This window comes from Pleurodeles waltl, chromosome 4_2 (assembly GCF_031143425.1).
Source record: "Pleurodeles waltl isolate 20211129_DDA chromosome 4_2, aPleWal1.hap1.20221129, whole genome shotgun sequence".
In the NCBI taxonomy this organism is placed as follows: domain Eukaryota; kingdom Metazoa; phylum Chordata; class Amphibia; order Caudata; family Salamandridae; genus Pleurodeles; species Pleurodeles waltl.
In genome coordinates this window covers 379,828,883-379,841,337 of record NC_090443.1, presented here as the reverse complement: position 1 = coordinate 379,841,337, position 12,455 = coordinate 379,828,883, and the positions used below count along the sequence as shown (strand labels likewise).

The following is a 12,455-nucleotide window of genomic DNA, read 5'->3' as shown; positions in this document are numbered from 1 at the left end:
GATTTCACCCCAGAATCAAGGCAGATGCATGGACGATTTCACTCGATGTGCCCCATTTTTGGCTTCTTGGAGAAGGCAAAAGCGCGAAATAATTCCCGTAGGCTTAGCATATTAAAAGGTGACTTTTGTTCAGAAATTACAGACACCTTTGGCTCTGGCTGGGGGCTACATTCAGTAATCGTGCTCGAGAGGTAAAAACACCACAAACTTGTGGAAGGGGAAGGGAATTAAAAATGAATTAAAAAAATTTACGGAAACGAAGGATGGGCCTGGTAAATACTGGCAAGAGCAGGCAAAGAAGGAAATCTGACTTTGTCTGTGTACACTGGTTCCATGTTATTCCCAAGGTGAGGGGGGCTGCGTCAAGGAGTAATAGGTTGGAGGGGCGGCCGGCGATTAGTAGATGGAGGCAGGAGTCTCGTCATCAATCCTCGACTCAAGACACCGACTTGCCTTTGTAGCAGTGAATAAACCACTGGACTTCCTTAAGACTCTTCAGTGATCAGTATATCGGGAGCATCGTTTTAAAGCATAAGGGTGGATAGAAGTGTTATACGCTATTTCATCTATCCACGAGGACTCACCAATCAGTTTAAGATCAGTGCAAAGAGTGGCACGGGCGATTGACTTACTTCCATATATAGAATGAAGGGTACACCGATAAATAAGCAGTGACAAAACCGACGTGTCAGGCTCTGGCAGACAGCCTTTTGACTTTGCCAATGTTTGTTTTTTCATGATTTTAGCAAAACGGTCTTATTGGCAAAGCTGTCGGTCCCTCATCAATCTAAAAAAAAAATACATAAATAAAAATAAAAATAAAAAAAACACTGGCTAAAAGCAAACATATCTTTTCGATCTGAAAAAAGGAGGCATTGCCCTAGTAGTACTTGGAACTAAAGGGAACTACTTTGTGTGTGTGTGTGTTGGGGGGATGCTCACTATGAAAGGGCAGAATGACGTCATTTATAATTAAGTTAGCCAATGGCTAAAGAAGGGTGCCCCAGGCTGTAATGGGCAGAAGAAAATGGGAAACAGACACTAACACACCAATGGATAAATATGGCTGCCTGAAAACTCATATAAGTAAGCACATTATACACATAATATTAGAATAATGAAACAGTATCTAAAAAAATGCAGTATGGATATGTCTAAACTATTACAATGTTCATGAGACCACAATTGAACAGCACCTGGCAAACCCCTGGGCCTTATTGTAGCAGATAAGTGTAAAGGTCTGACAAAGTAGGAGTACACCGCGCCCATATTCTGAGTGCTTATTTTCAGCCATGTATGCTGATCTAATTGTTGGACCACAGAAATAGCTGCTTGAAGGAGCTGAACTATGAGCAAATATTTGTGATGAGGATATAAGCTGTCAAGCCCAAATCCTGATTACAAAGAAGCAGTGCAAGAAGGACAATTAATAAGATGGTCATTTATAGTAGTTGTCATTTTATCTACTGAGGGATGAACTGATGCCATACATTCACCTCAACCTTGAAGTATTCAGGTGGCATGCAGACAACGATTTTCGTCAGGCTAAACTCTCAATAAATGCAGCAAATGTTACTCAAATGAGGCTATAGTCAAAATGGCAGTTGGTTTTTGCATCAGTTGTCCAACTCTAAATGGACCCTTTTGAAACACCTTTATCGGTTCTTCAGCATATTGTAGGGGAAGGCAATGACAGCAACAGTTTTTGCCAAGTAAGTAACCTTCACATGAAATGAATTCAGAAAGTTACCATGAAGATTTACACTAGGTTACAAGCACAGTTAACATCATCTCCAGTAGGGATGAGAATCGTTTTGCTAACAGCATCTAATAGCTACAGTGATTTACAATTAGTGATGTTATTAAAGCAAATTAAATTTGCCATCTCCTCTCGGATTCTGGCCACGTAAATCTGTCATATACAGCCCTGGATGATTTCACTATCCCAAGACTATATAATTTTGGCAATATCACCATACCGTGAATATACAATGTAATTAAGGTCACTATAGTATAAACATACAACCTGCACAACATTACCAAACTATGAACATACAACCATAAAAAAACAACATGGTCAATGTCACTTTACTGTGAACATACAATCCAGGCAATGCCACCACACCATGAGATATCATGTGGTGATTTCATTATGCAGTGAGTGTACAACCTAGCCAATATCGCTTTATCATCAACATACAACTTAGGCAACTTCATTTTACCATTTACATAAAATATGGACAATTTACTACACCATGAACAAGTACGGTATGTAATTTGATCCTAACTTCCCTCAAGGTCATTTGTTTGCACTGCTCACAATTAGACCGGAAGACAAACAGATTCCTGCGACAAGGCTGGTTTTACACAAGAAACCATATATATATATATATATATATATATATATAACTATCTCTCAACCCATAGAGCCAGTTGTACAGAAAAGCATGCCACGACACCTATTAACTCAAGTTGCAAGACTGGACTCTCTATGGAGACATTCACAGTCTACCTCTCAGGAGTCAGAGGGCAGCAAACACATGGAGGAAGAGAACGGGTATACATCGTCTTAAGGTAACAGGAACACAAGGATCAATCTAATGAGTACAAAGTTAACTTGGCTAAAGCTGCTCCACGGATTGATAGCACGAGAAGACTAATGGTATGAACTCATAGACCCAAGCAATGATGGAAGATCCAGAGCAGGAGCTCCGTGCATGCAACTCCTATAGGACAACCAATCACCAGGCCCTCAGATCCACAAACAGTGACTATTCATCATGGAAAAGGCATGCAATGATTTATCCAAAAGACTCACCACTTTCCATAAACATACAACAGATTCACCATCCTGTGAACTAATATCTGGAGGAAACTCATCATGCCATGATCATGCAGCCGAGGCACTTTCACAACAGATTTTTTCTACCATAGCTCTCAGAACCTCAACCTGTCCCTTTTTCGGGTGTCAGCAATTCACAGAATGTGTTTTTCTTTTGAAGTAGATCCTGATATTTGTCATGCTTAACTTTTATTTGTAAATGCAAAACTAAAAACATAGCTGACCTGTGTTGAGCTCTATTGTGACCTTTTGTCAAATGATCCAAGCATGATGTGACAGAATGGGCCATATGAGGTTACAGTTCAAGTCTAATGCATCAACCTTGTTTCCAATTAAAGTTATGCATTGTGCACAAACCTGTACATAAAGCCAAGACTTGAGATTTATCTTGTAGGTTACAACCCAGGCCGTCCATTGATGTCTGTCGACAAGTCCCTCGTGGTACTCCATAAACTCTCCTGTACCTTGATCGAAGCATGAGTCTTCATAGGGGTGGGGGAAGGCAGTCTGATGAAATACTTAATTTAAAAAAAGCAAGATGCTGCTTGAAGCATTCCCACAATCTGCTTTAAACCTGAATCTTGGTAATTTGAGGCAGCCCATAAGTATATCGCATCTTTGCACAGAACTACGAATATCTCCACCCTATCCCTTTGGTGTCCATATCTTCTTAGGTACTTTGAGGAATCTGTAAATAACACCCTGTAAAAACTTAACATGTTAAAAAGCTGTAATATGCACTTAAATATCCAATGCACTGTAAGTGGGTTCAGAGGCCAACCACCAGACAATTGAAAGCACCTTCTCAGCTATTCTTGGCATTGTATTCCAGGGACATTTTAGCATTGCTTACAGTGGTCAGTTGGCTGACCTGATTCAGAAAATGGGATTTCCATCATCTTGTTTTTGTATCATATGTAATACTCCAGATGGGAAAGGGGGGATATTGATTATCACTCCAGGTGACAACAAACATGGCCATTGCCATCCACATCATCAGCACTTGCACCACTGTTTTACAAATGGCTCCTATCAGTGCATGGTTTTGGCGGGGAACTGCTAGTTGATCAGGCAATAGCTACGCTATCACCCCTTCCTTGTCGGCACGGAGACACCTTTAAACTGGCTATGCAATGGTTTGAAATGCAAGGCCAATTCACAATCATATAACTGTCATTTCACAGCTACTCGCCCAAGATAAAGAAGCGGTAGATATAGGCGGGCCACATGTTTCCACAGACGCGCTCCCACACTGGTTTAATATGTATTTATTGATATTTCCACACTGGCTAATTGGGCATGAATGCTCATTAAGTCGCCTGGACCATAGGCTGCTGGCACCTCAGATGCCTGCATCACTCTCATCCGAATACTGCAGGTCTGTTTCCATGAAGACAGAAGAGCTGTTATTCCTACTGAGGCGCGTGCCCATCTGACTTCTAATTACACAGGAGGCTCAGATCACCCAGTCGCAACTCAGGTCTCAGCAGCTCAATTCCCTGCTGTGCTGATGTGGCTTGACATTATGGGAGGCAGATCCTACAGAGGAAAGCTCCAGTGCAGGCGGGAAGAAGAATCAGGCCACAGTGAGTCTGAGAGACTCAGCTCATGTTGGCCTGCATTAGGATGTTCTAACCGCTGGGATATTTAGACAGGCGCGGTCAGATCACATTGATGATACTTCTCTATGTATGGCCAAGTTGAATGGGACGCAGCCCAAGGATGGCAGGGGCAAAACGGAACAGTGTGCGTGCAATGCATGTTACCTATCAGCAACTTCATCATCTACTGCGCAGTGTCCCAAAACATGACAACTGCACCTCAGTGGCCGTCACACACGACATGGAAACATTTCCCACATAGGATCAAAACAAAGTCAACATGATTTTAACCACATGGTGTTATGTGCTATCCATATAGGTAAGTGCTTCAGTGCTCTACATAGTGGTAGTAAGCGCTATATAAATGCTGCAATACAATACAATATAAGGATGGGAGTTGCCTGCTACAGCTACGCAGACCAAAAAACTGTGAATTTTGGCAACTGCGTGTCAAAGGAAGGAACGTTTTGGAAGTGTACGCATTGTTTGATGTGGTGCAAAGCACCGTATTTGAAAGTGGCTTGGTTGCCAAGTCAACGGAGAAAGACCTTAATATGTACATCACTAGGAGAGGTGTAAGAAAAAACTGGGAATAAACTTGAGAAAGATAACCTTTTTTGAGGAACCAACATGGGCTGCTAACTGAAAGAACTATTTGAAGAAGCTCTCTCATATCTGAAAACACAACTTCTGCCCCTTCTCTAGGAAACGCATTTTGCAATGTTTAGAAATGCCCCGAAAAGAATAATCAGACCTGCAGTGCTATTAAGAGGGGGAAGTGGGTAGGGGATTTTTCAGCTCACTTAGAATAAGCGTCCTTTCTTGTCTGAAAAGCTTATGCACTGCACCATATTCGTACAGGTATGTTGGTCAACAGATTGTACCACTACGTGCAATATGCAGATATCATTCTGGAATTAATTGGTTGCCAATCTGTCAAAAGCTGAAGATACCTCAACACTTCACCTACAAACCTAAAAAATCTTGTAGTGGCTCACTACTGTACAGCTACTAGTCAAAGCGCTGGAATGCATGCTCAATGAAAAAACCAAAATGCGCAGTCTAGTCTAAGCCATATTTTTAGTCCTAAAGAAGATTTAACCTCAACACCTAAGAAAGAGACCCAATACACCAAGCCTATGGCAGACACTCCAATTTAAACGATACCACTTTAGACATGGATATTCCTGCATATTGGTTTTGGGATCAGGTATTCATTGACACAAAACATCCACAACAAAGAAATGGAAATGGCGGCGCTACAATTCATGTTATCATTAAACCAGATACTATGCTTTGCAATGACATCTAAACTCGCCTCCAGTGCCCTGATGCCAAATTAGGCAAAATCTAATGAGGGGACCCAAAATGTATGTCACAAAATTACAAAGACTTTAGGCTAAGAGGAGGCGGCTGGAGAAAAATAACTTTGCTGGCACGTTTACAATGCCCTTGTCAGATATGTGTCGTACTTTAGGCACAGCCTTGACGTGTAGAAAGGGAAGTTCAGCAGGGTGGTGGGTGGTGGGGTATAAAGGGTATGTCATATCCCAGTAGACACCACTGGTGTGTGCCTGAGTAAACCAATGCCCCAGTGGAGCTAAAGTGTGAACTAAATTTCATGACCCTTAGCGCACAAAGGAATTACCAGTGTATAACAGTGATTTCCTGCAGCCAGAGCTTCAAGTGTGAGTTTTGTTTATATGTTTGGTGAGAAGACGCTAAGAGGTCAGTTGCGTATCTCGCTCTTGCGGTTACGTATCTCACTTTGAGCGTGACTGTTTGATAACTGGTGGATTTGCTGGACTATTAGCATATCTGGGGGGGACAGTGCTCATTTGTATCTACTTAGATGGGAAAGGCATGGTGCTCCTACACAGACTCATGGAAGAAGGCGGTTTCTGCAAGTACGCAGGGCAGAAGGGGTGACCTGTATACGAGCCTCACAGAGGGGGTTAAAAAGTTGGAGAAGCCTATAGGAAACTGAGCAATAAAGCCAGCCCAGATTGTGGCATGGTTCTGTCAACCCCCCAAGCCCCCCCCAGCAGAAATAATGAGGCCATGCTACTTGGAAAAGTGAGTGCGCTTGTAAGTAGCAGAATGATAGGCCACAGCAGAGCCCTCTCTAAAAAACTGTCATTCAGAACCACATAGGCACCTCCCCCATCACTCCTTTCTTTTCCACATTACAACAAAAAACGAGAAAGAACCCCTAGAATGTAATTGCTATATTAAAAAGAAACGCCAGGCGAAAATAATAAGCGGGGTGTCAGAAGTGAAATGCAGTCGCAGTCCTCACAAAAGCTATAGTCCTGCGATAGGGTGCCAATTGAAGGGGAGTGGGCGAATAAGAGAGAATGGTAACACAAATGAAAAGGAGCTGTGGTTTGACCGACGAGATGACGTCAGTATACGCCGTAACGAGAAGAGTCACAGTGCTGGGTTTATGTGAGCCGAGCTGGCCAAGACACAGCATGTTCTAAAATTAAACAATTCATAACTGTACTGTTATGGATATAAATACTGCACTCACTAAACATACCGGGAGCTCTTGAAAAGCTCAAATGCCACTGGATGGAGCGAGTGAGATCCGTGCATTTGACTCAGGCAGCCCAAAAATAAAAATTCTGGTGCTCCGGAGGTAACTTTGTGAGGGAAAATGCATTATTTTGGGAATAACCATTTGTTGAACTCGCGGGGGTGGTGGAGTTAGTTACTATTCCAATAGATTGGAGGAGCTTTTCTTTCTCAATCTCCAGTCTGGAAAAACACTACTGGGTTGAGGATGAGGATGTACCATTAAAGATTCAAGTCCAAGGCTGAGTTTGCGTGGAATTTCCATAATTTGTTTACAATGTGACCTACTGCACCATATTCTGATCTACCTACAGTTCCTAAACTCACCTGCAAAGACCAGATATCTCAGAAAATAAATGAATATTATAAAAAATATGTGTATATTAATCGAGTAATGCATGCAGAAGATCTAAAAGTCTACAACCTTGGGAGTCAGAGACATCCTATTGGTAAGCATAATGACTGCCTACTCCTCTTCTGCAGATTACATGGAGAACTGTTTCTTCCACCTGTACTATTGCAATGGAGCCGTAGTCGTTGAAGTAGCAGCAAGTGCAGAACATGTGGAATTAGGTAATTTCTGTGATAATCCACCCCTAAATTCTTTGAAGACCAGCCAGGCTAATTTGCAACAACTCTGCCTGCAGAATGGTAATGGCCATTTATTTCTGTCCGTCCGGGAAAACTGAGCAATATAGGGCACATTGCAGGAAGGAAGAGCTCTGGACATGACCACTTCTGGACTAAATTTACATCAAAAGCTAATGGAAATACAACTCTACACAAATCTGAATGTTTGACTTGCACACAGAGGTCTAAGCAGACACGGACCAACTATAAACCCTGTACTATTTCCATCATGCGTGACGCATACACACTTAACAACTTGAATCACATGCATAATGTAAGCAGAAACAAACTGTAAACACTGGACACTGCACTATGTGCAGAGTGTAAACAGATACAAACTAATCACTGGACATTCGTATCATGTATGTACTGCAAGCAGATACTAACTGTAAACACTGGACAATCTGTATCATGTGTAGATATAACCCGTAAACACTGGATGAGTTGTATCATATGCACAGAGCAAGCAGATACTAACGGTAAACACTGGGCGATGTGTATTGTGTGCAGAGTGTAAGTAGACACAAGCAGAATTTAAACACTGGTGCGATTTGCACGAGATGCAAGCAAAAAGTAACCGTACACCCTGGAATATCTGGATTGCCTGTAAAGGTTGAAGCAGCCATGGACCAACTGTAATATATAGCTACCATGCATGATGCATAAGCAGATGCGAACTGTACACACTGAGTGACTTTAAAATCAGGTGCATAATGCAAGCCGAAACAAACTAGACACTGGATCAATGGTATCACGTGCACAGCATAAGAAGATATAAAAACTGTAAACACTGGACGGTCTGTAGGATGTGCAGGGTAAAAGTGGACCCTGGCATAAGGTAACTGCAGGGTGATTTTTATCATGTGCATGGTAGAATCAGACAAAACACTAAACAACAATGTACTCTGACATGTGCCTACGATAGGCAGAATGTCCGTAGTCTGCATAATTTATTTCATGTCGGTAATGTAAGCATACAGAGAGTGAACATGTATGGTGTAAACCAAGCCACAGAAAATCCCTAAGCACATAACTAGCTGTAATGCGTGTGTAATTGAAGCGGACACACAATGTAACTAGTGTAAGATGTGCAAGGCGTTGCCTAGTGTAAGCAGGTGGACTATTCACAACAGTCAGCATCAGGAACAAAGCGCCAGCAGAGACAGAAACACACTCAAACATCAGACTCCTGCATCTGTTGTATTCTATCAGGACGACTGTAAACTCCGCGCCGTATTTAACATGCAATATGTGGATACTGACAAACACACAGAATGTACACACAACACTGCCTGTATCATACGTCTAGAGCAATCAAGCACCAAGACCAGGAACAGTGGACTGTTACCGGCGTGCTTTTAAGCCTAGACCGACACACATCCTGTAAACATTCCACTTTTTAAATCATGCACATAAATCACGCAGGCACCGAGGCTGACTGTAAACCCTGCACTATTTGTACCACGTGGTCAGAGGAGGTAAAGACACATGCTGAGAATGGCACTAATTACATTACACACATAATGCAGGCAGACACTTGAAAAGGCTGTACGCGGAGCACTCTTTGTATTGTGTGCTTTGCACAGGCAGATAAACAAACAGGAAGGAGTACTGCATCGAATGACTTCCTGTTATATGAAATGTTGGACTCCACGTAATGCGATACAGCTTCTTTCCAGCAAGTCAAATGTTGGTAATCTTAGCGTTACACCATCGAAGGCAGCCAACACTCGCTCCAGCAAGACTTAAAAAGCAGTTGCAGAATTAAGTTTTATTTTCCGTGAAACATGAACCGGTACCATCGTCCCACTTCCAGGTCAGCATGTTAGTCCAAATTCAGACTCTTAGGCAGATGTTTTAGAATCATTATGTCAGCCACTTGATCTACGAAAAAGCATCGGTACCTAGCCACTTTAGATTTTTTATTATCACTTGGATGATTTAATGCCCTCTAAACAATTATTTTATGTATTATTTAATGCACATGATTTTAAGTTGATCTTTTGATATGAAATGCAGTTGCTGAAAACTGTAATGGCTGCTCGACTCAAAACAAGTTTTATAAATATAAAAAAAGAAAATCTTCCAAAGCATTAAAAAAGACAATAGGTAAAAAAAATAAAAGAAGTGGCACACGTGTAAGACATTTTCCGTCTGGTAAAACAGGTAGGGCTTTTCTATTTTATTATCTATTTTTTTTTAGGATAAAATAAATGTATGCATTTGAGTTTATTGATATCAATACAAGATGAGTGCATCCTACCCACGTCAAATAATTAAATTCGCTAAGTTTAAGGGATGAAGAGAGACTGGGTGGCCTTTGAATTCTGAAATCCATGTCTGCTCTTATAATATTGATATTAAGATGGAATGCAAAGTTTATGGTAGGATCGTGCTGAAATCAAACCATCTTTTAAAACGTCAACAGTGCCTCACAGTACTCAGTGAGGTTCCAATAGTTTAACTCACCTCAAGGCCCCAAAAGCTGGCAGTTTCCTGCCCTCCTAAGTACTCTTGTTCGCTCATCCATCCGAACCCCCTCCAAACGCACACACAAATCCCCTCGAAGGTTTGGCACATACAGAACTACAGCACATTTTATTTTTGAAATAATATATGACCAGATCTTTACATAGTTGAAGTTCTTTCAATGGTGCTAGTTTCATAAAAAAAATTGGCAAGACCACGCATTCCTCCCATGCACGCTCCCACATAGACGTTGGCCCCAGGATGCCTTGCCAAATAAGTATGTGCTTGAAATCAAATACTGCCCCCACAAAGCATTAGAAAAAGGAACAGGTTAATGTATGCAGACAGAGCTAACTTATATGGCTGCTTAGAAAAATAACACCTATATTGTTATCCAAATTAGCGAAGGAGCTCCCCCAACCTACCAGAGGTAACATAGGAAGCCTATAAAAATAAGCAACAAATTCCAATTAATGCACGAAAATCACCCAGTGAAAGAAATCACTGCCATCAATATCACAGAAGTAAAACTGGAACCGTAAACAAACAAAATAAAAATAAGCCACAACTTTCTATGAAAGAAGTCATCGCCATCAATGACATCACAGAACTGAAATTGGGCACTGGTTGATTCTGTCCTCGCGTGCCAACTGGGACAGACATTCTTTAGCCTTTCTTCCTCAGTCCCCATGCGGATCACAGAATAAACGTCACTTCATTTATACAAGATCTAATCGCAACCATTTAAAGAAAAGGGTGCCAGGGAAGAAGCCTGTGACCCGACCAGAGTCCACTTTTCCATCACAGCCCTATAAACTAGTGCCCTTAATATTGCTCCACCCCTCTTCATTAGTTCTCACAGGCCTCCTATCTAGGGCCCTTTCCCCTGCATGTGCAGTGCTCCCACCTTTTAGTCCCATCCTGGAATGTTCTCTTTTATTGTCTGGCGCCTCCAAACAGGTACCCAAGTCCAGCTACACCGTGGCCGCATGCCAGTACAACAGCATCAGAGTGATGGCATCAGCATGGGAAATGTTGCATGCTCTAAATTGAAATGTCCTAGCACTGAGCAAACTGCAAACCTTTCAGAAGTTAGCTACACTTCTGATTACAAGTAATTAGTAAATCCTAGCTACAGGAATCAGTTCATCTGATTACAATGATCAACTCAACTGCCTACAGGGATTAGATCATACTTCTACAGGGCTCAAACATAGGCTTCAAACACTACTTTCAAATCTTTAATTGGGCTTCAGGGTTTTGCCCACACCCCTACATTACCACAAAAGGAACTAGCATGTGCTCATTCTTCTGGGGTTTCTATATTTAACAATTTGCTTCGGCGCAAGAGGCACAACAAATTTCTCTAACACATTTACTATTCTTACTTAACTCAATTTGCAAACGTCTGTGGTGGAAAACAGCACTAATAAATAACAGATGAACATGCAGCCACGTCACCTGGTAAAACGCAGCCTGAAATTCAGTGGAGAACCATGAACCGCTCGGTCACAGTCTTTTTGTGCGGTTGAAGTGGTTCTCCCTGGCCATGCTAGGCCCAGGAGCAGCAGACGAGCCGCACAAAATGCCTGAAGTATGCCTTTCCTCTGGACCGCCTGCAGAGTAGATTTGGGCTGTGTTTATAGCCCAATTTCACTTTGCAAGTGGACTGAAAAAAGGTGGATTTTCTAATGTGGCTTTTCTTTAATACACGCCTTTTAATAATACAAGGGAATCAGGGGGCATGGGCAGCATAGTGGGGGATAGTCAGTGACGTGAGGCAGACTTCTTCCCCTAAACACACTTGCTATCCCCGATCACTTGATAAATTGTCATGGTGAAATGGCTGGCTAAGGAGTGACTTTATGTTTTTCCTGCTTCTCCTTGAAGGAGGCAGATCACACTAGATCCTTGATGGGGGTGGTGACTATCAGCCACTTACAAAGACCTCTTCTTTAGTTCTGGGCAAAAAAAAAATGTAATAATGAATGAATTAAATAAATAAATACATAAACAACAAGATTCCATAGATGTGAAAGCCCAAACATATTGAGGAGAGGTTTTCTATTTACAGAAAATTACTCCACCTTCTATCACATTCAGGAGGGGTCTTCTTTGCACAATATTCCACTGCGAAACAGACATCACACAATGTGTGGTGTTGGACATGAGAAACAGCAAGCGAGTAAAGGACTGGCGAGCCTCTGCTCCTTAAGAGCCATGTAGATGACACATAGATTTTATTTGGAATTTTCAAAAGTTCTACATTTATGTGGCATGTGAAATAAGCGTGCCAGTGTGTGGCACATGCATGTGCTAGTATGTTGAAAACTATG

The 12,455-nt window shown here is 41.8% G+C and overlaps 1 protein-coding gene across 6 annotated transcripts in view; it reads right to left on the bottom strand.

Moving 5' to 3' along the window:
* Nucleotides 1-12,455, bottom strand: part of PBX1 (PBX homeobox 1) — a 385,571-nt gene that overhangs the window by 360,794 nt on the left and 12,322 nt on the right. The gene's annotated exons all lie outside the window — the stretch shown is intronic.